Source organism: Crocodylus siamensis, chromosome 3 (assembly GCF_052110815.1).
Source record: "Crocodylus siamensis isolate JL-2025a chromosome 3, ASM5211081v1, whole genome shotgun sequence".
NCBI classification, from domain to species: domain Eukaryota; kingdom Metazoa; phylum Chordata; order Crocodylia; family Crocodylidae; genus Crocodylus; species Crocodylus siamensis.
In genome coordinates, this window is record NC_143397.1 from 219654947 (window position 1) to 219673060 (window position 18114).

General features: G+C 43.8%; 1 protein-coding gene and 1 long non-coding RNA gene across 5 annotated transcripts in view; both read left to right on the forward strand.

Moving 5' to 3' along the window:
• CPQ (carboxypeptidase Q) overlaps nucleotides 1–18114 on the forward strand; it is a 309733-nt gene that overhangs the window by 74167 nt on the left and 217452 nt on the right. The gene's annotated exons all lie outside the window — the stretch shown is intronic.
• On the forward strand, nucleotides 8–10099 carry LOC149869480 (uncharacterized). Its single transcript, XR_016441479.1, has 2 exons — nucleotides 8–133; nucleotides 2335–10099. It is a non-coding gene; the product is annotated as an uncharacterized LOC149869480 (long non-coding RNA).

Here is an 18114-nt window from a genome sequence, read left to right on the forward strand (position 1 = left end):
TGTGGTTCTGCAGAGAATGGAAGTGCCCATTGATTTCTTCCTCAGTCGCCCTGATTCCCTACAGCCTGCTCACTCTGCCTGGAGTTCCCTCACCTGCCTCTCCAGGGCCTCAATCCAGGCACATGTGGGACAGGTGAGGAGACTCCCAGCCCTCCTGCTACCCCAGGGCCCTTGAGGACTCTCCAGGCAACCCCTGCAGGCAGGGGCCTGGGTGCCACTGACCCACCAGGCTCTGTCTGGGTGGAGACCTCAGTGGAGCCCCAAGCAGGAGGCAGCACTGGGGCGGAGTCCCCTAGCTGTGCTCTGAGTCACCACCCCCATTGAAGATTCCCTCATGTGAGCTCACCTGAAGACTCTGTCCAAAGCTGCCAATGCCAACACATGGAGTCTCAGGCCCCTCCTGCTCTCCCTCCTGTGTGAAGTCCTGCACAAACTCCAGCACACCCCTGCCGAGTGTGCCTGTTTGCAGCGCCTGCTCGCATGGCTCGGGAGTGTGGCTCCTACCCAGCGTGGCTATATAGGGATGGCGGAGGGAGAAAAACCCCTTCCCAATTCCCTACAGCTGGCCTGGCTTCTCCCCCCTTCCCCCTCCCTGCCCAGCTTACCTGATTGCTGCTGCTGGCTCCTGCTTGCTCATAGTTTCATAGTTTCCTTGCCTACCAGTCTTGCTGTTCCACTTCATAGGTCATGGGTGCACATGTGTACTGGGTGCACATGTACTCTCAATGTTCTGGTCCCGACTGATTTATGCCTGTCTGAGCCAGTTAGTCGCTAAGGTGCCACCAGGGCCATCCCTGGGGGGGGCAAATTGAGGCAACTGCCCCATGCCCTGAACTTTGGGGGGCCTCACAGACAGTGCTGCATAGGCCCTGTCATAAGCTGTTGGCTCCGCACTCCAGTCACTCGCCACTGCCATCCCCAAACAGGCTGATGTGCCCCAGGGCCCACACACCCCTAGGGATGGCTCTGGGTGCCACCCTCCCCTGCTTTCTGCCTGACTTCAGACTAACACCACACTAATATTTTGTTGATGATGATCTTAAGCATACTTGTTAGGGTACTAAGTAAAACAGTTTTCAGAAAATGTGTGATTGTTGTTAGATGCCTGTCTTATTAATAATTCAATTTTAAAACAACATTTTAACAATATTCCCCTCCTTTATACATCTACCTTCAATAGGACGTATTCAGCACTCTACTGAAGCCCCAAAAGGCCATAAAAAAACAGCTTCATACTTTGTCAAATGATATAGGGCAGGTCTGCCTAATGTAGAGAAAGGTGTATGCCCATGGGAGGAATTATACCCACCTGCTCTGTCTGTGTGCAGGCTTAATGTATATGAGTTGCCCATCTCCATGATGTTTTGGATTATTGACACCCTTCTCTCCTTGAGCTAGAATATACAAAGCTAAAGATAATCTCAATTTCCGATTTCTCAGAAACCATATAATTGGGCTTTGTTCATGAAATCTGTGGGGAAAAAACATCTACTAAAAATAAAATGCTGACTCCCTAGTGGGAACCAATAGTCCTCATGGCTGCTGCAGCCCAGCCTTGAAGCCTACTAGGGTGGTAGAGTTGGGGGAGAGGGAGAGTTGCCGGCACAAAGGGGAGTAGTCAAGATGGTGTCCAACCCTGCCCCTCACTGTTGGTTGGAAGAGAGGGTTGCCTGTCCCATGGTTCTGCCCTTCTCCACCAATTAGCAGTGAGGGGTGGAACTGCATGAAAGACAGTCCACAGCCAAGCAGCAGTGAAGGGTGGGGCCACATGATGGACAGCTCCCGCAGCCAAGCAGTAGTGAGGGATGAGGCCATTGGGCCCCTTTGGCCAATCGGAGGCACGGGGGGGTGGCGGGGGCACCACAATAAGCTCACCAAAATGGCAGCTGGCCCCTGTGATTGGCCTGTGAAATTGGCCCCCTGCCTCCTTGATTTTTCGTAGGTGCCTAATTATAGCCCTTTAAAAAAAAACCAAACTAATGTGGTATGTAAGTTAATTTCCTGCAGTCCTTTGTTTTTCTCACAATTTTTCTTTGCTCATAATTAAGCTGGCCTCAGGGTCCCATGTCTGGAAAAGCTATTTTAAAGATATTTTAATCTATCATTGACCTTCTTCACTAGTTTTTGCTTACTTTAAATAATCTTGTATCTCATTCTCCTGTGGTTTAAGGAAAAATTTTATAGTTTGTAGGAGAAAAAGTCCAGACAAATTAAAAGCATAATCCAAACTGTGTTTTATACTTTTTAAGATTTTTCAAAACAGAATTTCTTTTGCAAGCAAATAAGTTTGTATTTGAATGTCTAACTAATTAATTACTGCAATTAATTTTTTAGGTGCAGACAACTGAGAGCCCATTAAGAAAAATACTTATACAATATAGTATTCAAGTTGTGTTATGCCTGCTATGGTAGTCAGAGGATGGTCTTCTGTGATGTGGAGATTTGTTTCACAGATCTGGTCCTTAGCACATGAAAAGATTTCAAGGAAGCTTGACAACTAAACATTAATTGGGATTCCAAGAGGAAGCACTTGAAGCAAGAAAACCTCTCTGCCCATTAAGAAAAGCAAAACTTAAATTCATGTGTTTTACATAAGCCAAGTAAATTTTATCTCATGCTTTAGCATACATAAAATCAAAAAAGTTTTGTTGAAAACTTTTAGCTAGAAACAGTCTATTTATGTAAAGTAAGTATCTTATGTAAGTATCTTGTTATTGAATATGAATGCACAAATAGCATGTTAAGTCTATTTTCTGTGCAGAAAAAATAGAATACTTTACATTTCTCAAAGTAAATGCAAGCCTAAGAATAGTTATGACAATAATTTATTAGAGTTGTATTTTTCTTCTTTTTTTCCCTTTTTTGTCACTTTGTGGAATGCTTCTAATGCGTCTACCTTGGTTCTGCCTGTAGCCTTCCTTAATTACTTGAAGTGTTGAGGCTTCTGGATATTGATACGTTCTGTTGTTGCCTTTTCTGTAAGTGTCCAGAAACTCAGTTACTGCCAGCGAACGCCTTGGAAATTAAAGCAAATGTCTGTGTTGTTCATTACCATTGTGGCTGGGGACAGACGTTCAAAAAGCCTGAGCCTGAATTGATTCAGTCTTTGCAGGTTAGTCTAACCTGGTTAGGCTAAATCAGTTTTGTAACCAGACAGACATCTCAGACATGCAGGCACATGTCTGCAGTGGCTCAGGCTAGAAGCCAGGGGGTGCTAGAGCAACTTCCCTTCTACATTGCCGAGCTGCAGGGGCGGGGGGAGTGTGGTCAGGCCCTGGCAGGACACTATGATTAGAGAGCTCTTGACCGGCCCAGTATGGAATGTTTATCCACCCATTAAGAAAACAACAGGGGGACATTACCAGCTATCTGTTGATTCTGCCTTTGTCTTGTGTGCCACAGCTTGGGGTAGCCAGCATGTGGTCTGCTGGCTAATGCTGAGTGGTATCTGTGAGGGATGGGGGAATGCATGCTTAGCGGGGAGTGGGGGAGCAGAAGCCAGGCAGATGCCTGCAGAAGCTGCTGGAGCTGCAGCTAGGGAGCAGAGGGGTGGGGCCAGCCCTGCTGTGGAGCAGAGAGCTGTGCCCAGCTCAGAGAGCATGTTGGGATGCTGGGGGAATCTGTTTTAATTGAAACCAGCAAGGGGTCTAGGACAGACGCTACATAAACCAGTTTGAGCCAAATCAGTTAAGTCTGATACTACATTCAACCAGGTTCATTTCAAACTGGTTTATGTGCACTGAACATCAGTAACTATTCTGATTAAAGGAACATTCTCATAAATTTTCTTTGCTAACTGGATTATCTTGGTACCAAAGACTGACCTTTACAGAACATCTGTTTGTGGGTAGGGGTGGTACCATCATAACACTAGAAAAAAACAATTGTCCTAAGACCTCTAAGTTACAGGAAAGGCTTTAGGAAGCAGCCAAAAAGTATTGTGATACAGGGAAATAGGGTGGCTGGGCTGGCTGAAAGTGTAGAGAAAGATAAATCTTTACAAGAATAAATATCCCATCTTGGGGAAAATCCTGGAAAAACTCACTAAAGAATCTATGTGCCTTATGCTCTTTGAGGGTAAGACTGAATGACAGCCAGCATGGCTTTGTTGCAGGTAAGTTTTGTCTTACCAATCTCATATCCTTCTACGAACAGATCTCTCACCACCTGGACATGGGAGAGAATGTTGTCATTGCATACCTAGACTTCCAAAAGGCCTTTTGACCTAGTATCCCACAATATTTTTGTGGAAAAATTGCAAGATTGTGGGCTTAACTGCTTAACAGTTCAGTGGGTGGAAAACTGGCTGCGTGGTAGGACCCTGAGAGTTCTCATGAACAGATCTTTGTCACCCTGGTGAGTAGTGGTGTCCTTCAGGGGTCCATGGTTGGACCCCGGTGCTTTTCAACATCTTTATCAATGATTTGGATATGGCGGTGAAAAGCTCGCTGGCCAAGTTTGCGGGCAACACCAAGTTATGGGGGAGTATGGTCATGCCAGAAGATAGGTTGCAAATACAGGCAGACCTGGACAGGCTGGAGAGTTGGGGGTACTGGAACCAGATTAAGTTCAACACTCAGAAGTGTAAGGTGCTCCATCTGCAGGAAAACAATCCCAACATGCCTACAGGCTCAGTAGCGACAATTTGACTTGCACCACAGCCAAAAGGGACCCTACGGGTAGTTATTGACCATCTCATGAACATGAGCTGGCAGTACTATGTTGTGGCTGGCAGGAAAAACAACACACCTGCATGCATTAACCATTGCATCTCATGCAAAACTAAGGAAGTGATACTCCCACTGTACTTCGCATTAGTGAGACTGCAGCTGGAGTACTACATCCATTTCTGGGTGCTGCACTTCAGCAAGGATGTGGAAAAACTTGAGAGGGGCCAGAGAAGAGCCACCCATATGATCAGGGACTTGCAAGACAAGCCATAGAAGGAGAGGCTGAGGGACTTGGGCCTCTTCAGCCTACAGAAGAGAAGGCTGAGAGGGGACTTGGTAACGGCTTACCGCTGCACCGGGGAGTACATCAAGAACTTGGTGAACAGCTGTTCACCAGGGCACCCCAGGAGCAGGATCAATGGTTACAAACTCCTGGAAGGCCACTTCAGGCTCAATTCTAGGAAAACTCCTTCACAGTCAAGGTGTCCAGACTGTGGAATAAACTCCCCCCTGTGGTGGTGCAGTCACCTATCCTGGAAGTCTTCAAAAGGAGACTGGACAGTCACCTTGTTGGGGTCACTTGACCCAGTTGTCTTTTCCTGCCTAGTGTAGGGGGACTGGACCTGATAATCCACAAGGCCTCTTCCAGCCCCTAACAATCAAAGAATCTATGAATATTTTAAACTCAGTTTAAACAAAGTGAGACCCACCTTAAGGGGAGGAGCTGGTTTGGTGGAGTAGTTCCCTTCCCCTCTCCTTTTTTTATTTTAAGTTTCTGGTTTGTTTTTTATTTTCTTCAGTGAGCATCCCTCAAGGTTCAGTCCCTGCTTCCCCTTGTTCTCTTCCTATGTTATCTCTGGGTGCTTTTATTCAAACACCTATATTTCAAATACTGTCTTTAGCTCAACAATGTACAATGCTGTTTCTCTGCTGAAGACTTGTTTCCTCTGTTTTTAGCCTCTCCTGCTGCTGCCTCTTGACAGAGAGCCAGCAACTCCAGCTCAACATGGCCGAATAGGTCTGGATCTTCACCCCCAGCTTTCTCCTTTTTCCCAGCTTTTCCATCTCCGTAGTTAATGTCAGAACTCTTCAAATCACACGGGTCCATAATTTGGTTTATTTTCAGTTCTGCCTTGACCCATGCATCAGATTATATGCTAATCCTGTCACTCCTGTTCATGAGTGGATCTGTGATTTTGAAAAGAAGATACAGATGGTGTGATGCCTCATCAAATATGATGTAACGCATTTTTTGTCTAGTTTATTAGTAAACCTTCTAGTTCCTTTTTAACTAGGGCCCCAAGGTTATATTATTTAGTTTAAGACTGAAGCAAAAACAGATATAACTTTACTGAAATATTCATTAATTTGCTGTATAATATATAAAGGCACAATGAACTACGCAGAAATAATCAAAATATGTTATTTCATTAGTCTCATAATCACTAGAATTGATTGTATATCTCCTTTTTTCAGATTCATAAAACAAAATCTAGCCTTTTTGAGCATCTTGACAGTGCATCCAACATTTCATTCCAATTTATTTTCACACTTGAGTTAATGTTTTTAGATAGAGTTAAAAACAGTCTGCAGGTGTGTGAAATGGGAGTTAATTTACCAGGAGGACCTAACAGATATCAAAATTGCAGAACAAAACCCAGCAGAATAAGGGGAGCTTTAAGACCATTAACAAAGGAGAGAGGGTCCTTAACACCTATGGAATGAAGAATTTAGAAGGGATCAGGTAGATCAGTGGCTCCCAACCTCTGGGTGCAACCCAAATTGGGGTTGTGGGGGGTCTGCCCCTTGCTCCGCTCCTTCCGCCTGCAGGGCTGTCCTGGTGCATGGTCCATGCAGCTCTTGCTGCCACTGCCTGCCACAATCCCGGCCCAGCTCGGGTTCTACTGGCACCGCCAGGCATGACTGAGTTGGTGGTGGGGCAGGGGTGAGGGTCGGTCGCAACCCAGATTTAGGGTTGCAGCAAAAAATGGTTGGGAGTCACCGAGGTAGATTATAACAAGCTATGATGTCACTTGACTCCCTCACTGTTGTCTGAACAGAAATGCTGCTGCCACTGCCAAGCAGTTGGTTTTAAGTCTGGGAGGCCCAAGAATCAAAGGTGGGTGCAACTGCACCCCCTCCATCCTGAACCCATTTCTGGTTCTGTTAATATAATATTTTTAAAAATTGGCCACTCTGGTCAGTCTGCACAATCCCCCAGACTGCAAGGGCTTTTATTCAGGCTCTCCTTTTTGTTTCAGCCTCCTGCTATGGCCGTATCATCCATTTGGTTGTTCCACTTTATGTCTAGTGAACCTTCTTGTACCTCCCTCTTTGTGTCTATGTATTGGTTGTATCAGCGTGCATGACTTCAACCATAAATTCCTTGCCTTTGCCTTTATGGTAGGGCTAAACGATGCAAGCCCTTAGCTTTACAGTCTACTAAATTACAGGTGCAAGCTCCTTTCTGTAGTCTGCCCTTGATGCTAGTCTCTTGGTGTCTCCCTCTTGCACTTTGTGCTTTTTCTCCAGCTCTTCTTATACATGGGGAAAAACTTAAAGCAAGCTACACCTGTATCTTTCTCTTACCTCTCCTTAACACCAGTCTCTGCTCTGACCCTGCAGATTACTTCCATTAGTCATTTTCTAGTGTGAGCATGTGATGAACTGTGACTTCTGCTAAACTCTTTTCTTTGTGTTTTGCTGTTACCACCTTCTCCCAAACTATCTCCACCCTGGGCATTGACAGAAGTGACAATTTTTGCCCAATCTGGCCACAGAAAGTAGTTTATAGCCATAACCAAACACAAGTGCATGGCTGCAGACAAGCTTCAAAAATGGTTGTTTGGATAAAAATTGGAACCCTTGTTGCATGAGGGATCAGATGAAGATGTTTCAAAACAGAGTGTCTTCTGTAACTTCTGCCTGTGCTGCTTCCCAGCCTGTTGCTGTTTTCAGAATGGCAGGGGGAAAGAGAGCAGAAGGAGTTTGGTCTCGGGGTTTTTCAGCCCTCACTGGATGGTGGGGCAGGTGTATTGGATCCTTTCCTGGGGGTGGGGGGAGACTCCAATTCACCCATCCCACCCTTTAGCTCTGGGTAGGGAACCCCTAGAATGAGCTCCCTTTCCTCCCTTTCCCTTCTCCCATTTTGAAAACCGGGACAGGCTGGGAGAGAGGAGGGGTCATTACCAGGGCCAATTGGCTGCAGGCTGGCAGGCAGAAGCTAAACTCCCCTCACCCATGGAACCAACAGTGAACTTCTGTTTGGTATGGGAGATCGTTGCACCTCAGAACGCTTTCTGCAAAGTGTTCTTCAGTTACAGCGGGGAACTGCACTTCTGTCTGCACTCTCTATTTCTGCCTTGTCCTCTTTGTGTCTAGACTGATTGGCTGGCATACTAAAATAGTGACATTGAATGAATTATTGATATTCTACCCCCCCCCCGCCATAAAAGGCCCAGGGTGGCTTACACTCTGTGAGGGTTCAGCTGGGATGTAGGCAGCTGGGCCTGCAGGTAGGCCACTAGGAGCAGCTAGAAGGTCAGCAAGGCAGGAGCACAGATTACTAGAGCATCAAGCTGGGGTCTAGGTCAGAGAGACTGAGAACATGGGGAACAAGATCCCAAGATCTCGGAAAGGCTGAGCACATGAGGACCAAGAGGCAAAATCCAAGAAGCATAATCCAAGGAGTGAGCTGAAATCAGAAGCCTGGGTTCAGAGAGCTGGTGCCAAGGTCAGGGAGATCTGAGGTCCAAGTTGGGAAAAGTCAGAGCTGAGTTGGGAGCCAGACAGATCAGAAGGAGCAGTGAATGTGAGACTGTGTCAAGGCACGGCTGCAGCCTGAGGCTGCAAGTGTGCTTAAAAGGGGTGAGTGGCACATTCAGCAACCAGTCTAATTGCTCACTTCCACAGAAAACTAGGCCAATCTCACTAGCCAGGAATCGGGGAAAGGTGTGATAGCTCAAGTGTTTTCTTCAGCCAGACATGCTTGATTGCAGGCCTTGACACAGTGTTTTTTGTTGTGAGCTATAAGCAGATCAAATATTAACACAAGTTAGTAAGGGATAAAACAGTTCCCTAAGCAATACCCCAGAATTTAATGCCACCTCCTAAAAGCATAAATAAGAAAGTTTTACAGTGGTTTCTGAAAGGCTTGGGGTCTGATGGGCCTCAAAAAGGAAGGGTTTCCACTGAGGAGTGACTGTTGAGTATGATCTCCCAAATATTTTTTTCATCAAATGGTGCGTTGTCTCTGCCCAAGAATCAGGTTTACCTGGCCATGCACCGCTTGGAACAGGTACGTCAGATGGAATTTTGCAGATACAATGGTAGCGGAAAAGAAAAACCTCTTTGCCTACACTGTCACAGAATAGTTTTTTAGAAGGCTTTACGTTTCATGTGTGTTACATTTCTGAGCACTATTTAGAACACTAGGGTTCTAGTTTTTTACTAGAGCCTCCAGGAAGTAATATAAATTAATTTGAGGAGGGCCAACTAGCCCTCATGAGTGACAATAGCAATTAGCTGACCTGTAGCACTACAGCTATACTGTGGGTGCATCGACTCATGAAATTAATATAATGCAATAAACTCCAGAGCAGTTCTAGCTGGAGCCAGCTTCTCCTGGGTGCGGTGTCTACATGTGCACCTCGGACAGCAGCAGTTTGAGCTGGGGCACAAGAGTCCTAAAATGAGCCATGTGGCAGACAGCCCCCAAACTTTAGCACCCTCATGCCCCAGCCAGCTCCTGTCACCATCTACACATGCATTTTGTCACACTTAATTAGTCCACCATAAAATAGTACTGTGCCCGACAGTACTGTTATGGTGGAGTTAATTAATTTACTCTGCCCTAATACCCACGCACATGTAGACAGTGACGCTTTACTATGGAGTTATTAGTCAATTCCACAGTGAAATGCATGTGCAGATGCACCCAGTGTCTGGTTTAGAAGGCAGTCTGCCTAGAGCATCTAGTATGTTTGAAAGTGCTGCTCTGGAGACATGGCCAAAGAATTATTAAATGGCATGGTCTTCTATTCAGACAAAGCACTTTAAAAAAGAATGGGCTACAATACAGAAGAATCATTTTTTCCCCCATCTGCATTTCAGGCTGGTTATGACCAACAGCAAATACTTTAGCAAGGATCTTGATACCACTGAGGGAGCACATATGGTGCAGGAGAGGTGACCTGGAAATGTATAAAAAGACAAAGGTGGTAGGACACTCTCACCAACCAGAACAAAAGGCAGGATAAGGCAGGGGAAAAGAGGACCGTCAGATCCTTGAAGGATGGATCCAACCCAAGGAGCTTGTAGAAGTGGGGAGGACACTGGAGGCAGAATTTTGTGTGCAGAGATTTTTTTCATAGATCTTTTATATTCCTTGTGTTCTTTTCCATGAATAAAGTACAAGTGATTTAAACATGGTTGTAGAGTCTGTGTAGACCTTCCTTTAACTGTCATCTCATAGTCTTTGAGAAGTGGAACAGTAACATAGTGTCCACAGCTTTGGTGGAACTCTGGGGGATTTGTGGGGACTAGCAGCTCTTTGGCCACTGTGGAACCCATATCCCAGAGTAGAGCGCTAGACAGGGGATCTTGAGATTAAAGTCAGGAACTTGAAGGAATGACTACACTTTTTCCAGACCTAGCCATCTTGAGAGTGTTTAGGGTCCAAAATTTGAGTCTATTGTAGCAGCCTGATAAGAATCCACCAGTAGGTGCTCATTCAAGTCTGTTGTTATGTTCCTTCCTTTGTCTCAGATGTCTTGGTTTCATACTGCCTATAGTACACTAGGAGAGTAGAATCAGTACAGTACAGATAGTATTCTCATGTCTCAGACTTGGCAAACTGTGTGAATAGAGATATCCATGAGAAAACTAGCATAGTTACTTGGAATAGTAAATGCAGCTGTAATTTATAATTTTAGAAGCATAACTGTTTTTCAATACCTAAAATAAGGTTTTAGTTGTATAACTGTTTATATTGTACCCTTCTGTGAAATGCATTTGAGGCCAGATTTCTTTAACTCATACTCATGCTGTGTACAATCTTACTCCTTAGCTTGCCTTTCAGAAGTTAGTGGGACTGCTTACAAGGCAAGGGAAGGAGGCAGAATCTGGCCTCAGTGTGCCTTGCAAAACATTACTAACAAGCGTCTTTCGAGGATGAAAGTGCAGGTCTTCCTGATTAATGTGTATTCAATAGGGAAAAGAGAAAAAAATGCTATATGAAGTAAAAAATGAAGATAAAAAGTCAGAAAATGAAACTGAAGACTCTCAAGATGAAATCTGTGACATTAAATTGTGTGGCTAAATGAGGATGGCATGTGCAAATTGGTGACCTACCATTATAGTAAAGAAAACTTAAACTGTTCTTAAAATCACTAAGTTCAGCTAGTTATGTCTGAGAGCATGGCTGAATACTAGAGTAAATGTGTGTGTGAAGCCTGAAAGTGAGTTTTAGCTTGGGTGTGTATTGAGCTGAAAATTAATACTTTATCAGTATGCTGTCATTCACTTCCTAGTTGCAATGTGCCACTAAGTGTACCAAGAGGCTTAGTAGGTCACCAGTCAGGCTACAAAAGCTGCCTGGTAGGCAGGGCTCTTCTGGAAGTCTGCCTCAGTTCCATCAAAGTATTGTAAAAATCAGATAGTCTCCACAAAACATTTAGATTTTGATAAATCAGCAAATTCTGTTGGGAAAATTGCTTCACTGGAATTTTTTTACATCAAGCTTTACTATCTTTCTAGTTTTGAAATTTATTCCATTTTGGAGCAGAAACCAATCACAGAGCACAAATAATAAGTAGCAGGCAGCAGAAATGAGCAGTTCAGTCAACAGACTATAGGCTGAGGCCTTTGAATTACATAATAAATACTTCTGAATAAGATATTCAGACTTCACTTGTAGACATCAGGACTAGTTTATAAACAGTAACAAGTGAAACATTTTCAGCAGATATTTGCAATGAATAGTTTAACTAGCTGTATAGTGGAATATATTGAAATTTATAGAACAGAATATTTTTACAATAATGGGATTTTTGATTGACAATGAATTACAAAAATTATTTTCCTATAGATACGAGGTTGTAAAATATAGCTGTGATTCTAAAATTACTAGTTGCCATTTCTTTTAGATAACTATGCTAATTTCCTTGCAAACTGTATTCCTATTCATGAATGTGTGTATATGTGGCCTTACTGTGATGTTAATGCCAGATTTTTATATTGAATTCCCATTATGTTAATGGTAAAAAGTTTGCTTTGATGTTTTGCAAGGCTTTGGATTTTGTGCCACACACATGAATGGACTTTGTAGTGATGAGAAGAAATTATTATTATTATTATTATTATTATTATTATTATTATTATTATTATCTGAAGGTGCATTTTTATAGTGTTGGGTTGTAAGTCTGAAGTACTTTGTTCTCCTGATAAGGCAGCGCTTTCTGGGCTGGGTTTACATGTATGCATTTAACTCACTCACTGGATCATCCTCTTTACCCATATAAATTGTCCTAGTAGTAGCCTGACTGCAGATTTTTCAGCCATGGTAAGGCTGGGCAAGGGAGAAAGTATATTCTGTCTTCCATTGCCATGCACATCTTATGCTATCCCTGCAGCAGTCGGGTAGGATTTCTCCAGTCTACCCATGTCCAAAAACCTTGCTGTAGTTTGGAGTTTCTTCCTGTTCTCCAACCCACTTCACTTCTCCTGAGCCCAGTAAGGTCTACCGGACAGTACACTGTTCTCTTGGAAGCTGTCCAAAAGTATGGTATGCATGTTATCTATTTCACAGTTTTATAAAGGATGATTAGTCATTCTTTCACATTTTCATTCAGATTTCCTGCCTGGTATCTTTTAATCCTCAAAACTGGTTTCTTTAGCTATTTGGATGAACATTTGCATGGAAAGATTTTTTTGATGTAGACATTCTTTTTTGCTCTCTTTATAGCATAAGGAAATAAAGGACTACAACAAGGTTTTATACAAGAACTACTATGAATTTTTCTTTCCTTTCAGTAGAAAACCGAACAAACAAAACCCCCAAATTAAAAAAAAACAAACAGAAAAACATTTTAGATCGTCAAGTTATTTAAGTAAACATAGAAAACAAAACAAAAAGCATGAGTGTGTTTTCACTGGTAACTCTTTTTTGCCTTTTGAGGAAGGCAAGCTTTCAAACTCCGATTTCAGGGTTTGTAGGACAAAGTATGTGACAGATTAGTTTCCTCTGAATCATTCAAGACTATGTTAAAAGATTTCAGAACAGCAGATATTAGACCTGAGAAGAAGCAACCAAGAGAAGAGAGGGAGAATATGAAAATCAAGTGAGACAGCAGTGTTAGAAAGCTATTCTTTTTAGGTTCAAAAGCAGAGCCTTAGCAGTTCTTTTATATTCATCCTTTCATGTAGCCATTAACTCTGAACTGAAATGACCAGATCAGACCAGAGGACCCAAGGTAAATACAAAAAGTCTGCTCAGAACAGCAAAACAAATTGAACTCTGTCTTTCCTTTGTAAGATCCAAGCAGTGATTGTCTCCCTTGTGAAAGATACTCAAAAGGAAAGTTAATTTATAGCCATGACCAAATACAAGTGCATGACTACAGGCAGCTTCAGAAATGGCTGATCGAGTGAACCCTCATTGCATGAGGGGTCAGATGAAGACTTTTCAAAACAGAGCATCTTCTGTAACTTCTGCCTGCCTACCTGCCAGGCTGTCCTTGTTTTTAGAATTGGGGGGGAAGGGAGCAGAGAGAGTTTGGTCTGGGGGTTTTCAGCTCCTGCTGAAGGGTAGGACAGGTGTTTTGGAGACCCTCTCTGAGGTGGGGGGCTCCAGTTCACCCACACCACCCTCCATCACTGGTTGAAGAACCCCCTAGAATGAGCTCTCTATTCCCTTTCCTCCCTTCTATTCTGAAAATTTTACAGCCTTGCAGGGAGGAGGGGCTATTGCTAGGGAAAACTGGCTGCAGGCTGGCAGCCAGCAGCTAGATTCCCCTCCTCCCTGGAAGCGGCAGTGAACTTCTGTTTAGTCCAGGTCATTGTCGTAACTCAGCACGCTTCCTGCAAGGCATCTTCAGTTACAGCGGGGAACTGCATTTCTGTCTGCACCCTGGAAGTGGGGTCATGAGCTGACTAGAAATGGGATTGTAAACTTGGAAGTGAAGATACATGAGAGACAAATGGAAAACGCTTCCTTTATACAGAAAAAATTGTTAGAAATTTTACTTCCTAGTTTTATTTTTAAACAGAACATAAAAGGAGTTTAATAATCCATACCAATATTAGAAGTATGTTGGAGTGTGTGATGCACTCCTTTTTTATGAAGCAACAGTGTTTTAAAAATCGAATGGTATTTCCAAAAGACAAAACATTTACTTTTTAGATGAGGTGGTAGTTGCTGTATAATATTTGTTTGCTTTGTGTGCTTACTGGGTTGAACTTGGCTTAACCTCCTTGTGTTGCCTTCTAGATGGTTGTTATGGGATGCAGTTTACAGGGCCTCATCTCGCTTCTACAAAGGTCAATTTTTGCCACTTGCTTCAGGGGAGGTGGGATTAAATTGCTAAGTAGCAGGGAAGGGAAGATGACTGGATTTCTGTATTTTATACTTCTGCTCTATTCCCTCAGGCCTCTTATTTCTCTTCTATATTTATTATGATCATACTTTAGGCATCTTCTCTGATAACATATTCCAGTTGTCTTAGACTTATCCTGACATATAGTCTAGACCTTTCCTGCAGTTTCTGCTGTTTTTTGAGACTTGATTTCTGAGACTTCACTGTTTTCTGAGACTTCACTTGTATTTATACCTTTCAGGGTGTTTGTAGTCTATGCTCCTGTGCTCCCGTTAGTACGTTTTTTTTCTCTCAGTACTACAAATAGAATAGGTTTGTGCATTTGCCCTGTAGATCAGTATGGTACAGAGCCCACGGAGTGGTGTTCAGTATGGATCAAGGAGGAGAGAGAAGAGAACCTACTTTGTTTCTAACTCAGACCATATGCTGTGATCCAGGGGAACCCCTTCCTCCTTCCCCAGCAAACCAGACTTCATGTCATAAAGCCACATACTTCCCTTGGATACCCTCTATTTACATCTGCAGTTGTTTGAAGCAGGGGGGATGTGGGTACATTAATGAACTAAATTCACTTCCTACTTCAGGGACATATGGCTACCTTCCCCTTCAGCACTTTAAAAGCAGCTGTTTTCCTTCCCTAATCTTCTTGCAAAAAGATAGGGTAACTCCTCTTGCCTTCCTCCCAATAGTCTGCATTCTACACCATGGCCACCCACCGGCCTTTAGTGCTTGTATACTTAGCTATTGGAAGCCATGACCTCCCTCTGTGGCTGTGTTGTTTACAGCATGAATGGCCAGCTGGTACTAGGTAATGTGAACAGGTCACTGGATGCAAACTGCTTTCTCTAGCCATCTTCCCACCCCTGAAGTCTTTCTGTAACATGCTTCTCCTGTGTTTGATAGTAGTGAATCTCATGAAGTGGAAGTAATCCTGAGGACACCGTGCTACAGATCACTAAAAGTGAGCTCATGAAAATGCTTTTCTTATATGCTTTATAGACCTCTGGTATCTCCTTCTCAAACCACCTGCTTTCCAGATATGGAAGAGGTCACTCGTTTCGCAGCTATATATATACTTCCTCTGGATATACAGTTTAACATTTGTTAGTAATGAGATTTTTGAATCTGTTTCCCTGACTTCTTGCTACTCTCTTATGATTTGAGGGATCATTGAAGAGCTAAATATGGATCCTGGGTAGCCAAGAGTTTAACACAAATAAAATGCAGCCAGAATCCTCACAGCTGCTGACACTTACACTTGTCAGCAGCATTTCCTTCAGGACCCATTTGCGAGTGTACCTACAGTAACTTTCAGCAGGCAGCTGTGTTCCCAAAGGGTGGGGATTCAAACACAGGAGGAGGAAGACAGGACTGTCTATTCAAGGAGCATGGAGAGGCCAAACAGGTGTGTTACTTGACTAACTCCCTTAAGGTATTCTTAGCTGCTTGGAAATCAACTTAATGACTTTGAGAGAGTTTCTTTTTCATTTTGAAGCATGACTGCTGCAAGCCTCCATTTTATACCAGAGACTTAAATGAATTGTGCAGATATTTCTCCCAGTGCAATAGTCCTGATAGTTCCAGTACTGACTTAATTTAATATGGTTCATTTGGCACTTTACCATTAATAATTGTTCCCTGCTCTTTGTTTGTCAAACCATATGTAATCAATGTTACATTTTCTTCCTTATTTTCTGTAACCTCCCATGACATTCACCAGAGCGCTTAGCCCTTTCTGGCCATTTGGATGCAGCTGTCTTCTTTCGAGTTGACAGCTTGCCGTCCAGTCAGATACCTCAGAGGGTCCCCAGGGATTCTCTTCTGCCATGTCTTGTTACCCGTTATTGTTGGGAGGATGTTTTTAAATCCTGCCTCTCTTGACTCCCTCCTTCGGCTCTCTTGCCTGGACTCCTGTTTCGATCTTGCCAGAGGTAAGAGTCCAGGCTTTGCCGAGCCAGCTTTGTCAGGGCATTCCCCCTCCTGGGGGGTTTTTATTCCCCCCTCCAAGGGCTGGCTGGAAAACTGGTGTTGGCATGCAGCCATAAAGCGTGCCTATGCTGGTGTGGCTGAACACGCTGGCTCTCCCACAGCCTGCTGTGGCCGCCTTTTCTTCCTTCTGTCTCAGTGCAGCTTGTCTTTCCGCAGTGGCCTCTCTCCCACTGCGCCTTTGATCTTTGGTGGTGTCCTGCTGCCTTTGTCTCTCCCCGCTCCCAATTGAAAGGTAAGTCCTGGTTCATGGCAGTATCCCTGCCACACATCCCCCTGCCTAAGTTGCCTTGTGGCAGTGGAGTCTCTCTGTTTTGGTTGTTAAGGACCCTGATGTCTGCCATTGACGGTTCCACTATTGTTGCATTGGTTTCGTTACTCCTGGACAAGAAATCTGTGACTCTGTTGGTCACTCCTAGTCTGTAACTAACAAAGAATTTAAATCAAATAACATCAATAGTAATTTACTACCCACTTTATCGCCAAACACTCCCTCTCGATGATGGAGCACATTTTTTGGGCAGTGTTCAATTATTTACAAGTGAAGGTGACTGGTCGTTCCATGCCTCCTTGTTCTTGGCACAGCACCGCTCCCGTGGCCGTCTTTGATGCATCTCTCTGCAGGATAACAGTTTTTGGAAAAGTCAGGTGTTAACTAAAATGTCACTGCACAGTGCCTCCTTAATTTCCTTAAAAAACACTTCCATCGAAGGGTGTCTACTGTATAGAGCTGTGGACCTTCCCCCTTATTGCATCTCTCAGGACTGCCACCTTTTCAGCAAAATATGGGATAAATCTTCTATAATAATTGGCCAAGTCCAAGAATGACCTCATCTGTTTCTTAGTCTGAGGTGGTTGATAGTTTTTCATTTATGACTATCTTACTCGCCAAGGGTCATATGACCCCTTGTCCAATTCTAACCCCCAGATAATTGGTTTCCTGCATCCCTAATGAGCACTTTTTGTGATTTGGCTGCCATCCCTACCTGATGAAGTTCTTGGAGTACTACTTTCAAACGATGCATGTGTTGGGACCGTGATCATGAGTAGATGACAATATCGTCAATGTAGGCAGCTGTGTACATCATATGTGGGGCAAGTATATTATCCATGAGGCGCTGGAACATAGCGGTGGCCCCATGGAGACCAAAAGGCATCCGCGTAAACTCAAACAATCCCCATGATGTGCCAAAGGCAGTTTTCAGCTGGTCCCTTGCTGCCATGGGTATCTGCTGATATCCTATCTGCTGATATCCTTTTGACAGGTAAATCATGGCCTGTCCTATCCTTTCTAGGAGCTCCTCTACATGCAGCATGGAGAAAGCGTCAAAATGAGCAATTTTCATTTACCCTTTGGAAATCTATGCAAATTCTCAGGGAACCATCATTCTTAGGTACCATGACCATAGGGCTTCTCTGTGGGCTATGGGATGGTATTATAACCCCTTGGGGTTCTTCTTTATCTCCCAGTACACGTTGGTACAAATGGTGTGGGATGGGTCTCCACCTTTCTTGCACAGTGGTCCCCCTTGTGGTGTTAATTTCATGCCTCAATTCTCTTGTCTTCTCGGGTCTTTTATTGAATACATCTCTAAATTTATCTACAAGCATTTGTAGCTGCCCCTGCTGATCTCTTTTCAGTTTTTATCCCTGCTGTACTTTCCCCCATGGTTTAACCCTTCTCAGCTGATCTTCTACTTTGCATTCCAACTCCTTGGGGTTCTCTGGGCTAAGCATTCAACCCTCCAGTTCTTGCCAGGCCCTCAACACATTAACATGGTATATCTGTTGTTCTCATCAGTGGCTGGGTTGATGCGCTTTGTAATCAACTGGGCAGGGCTGTCTAACTTCAAATGGCCCCTGCC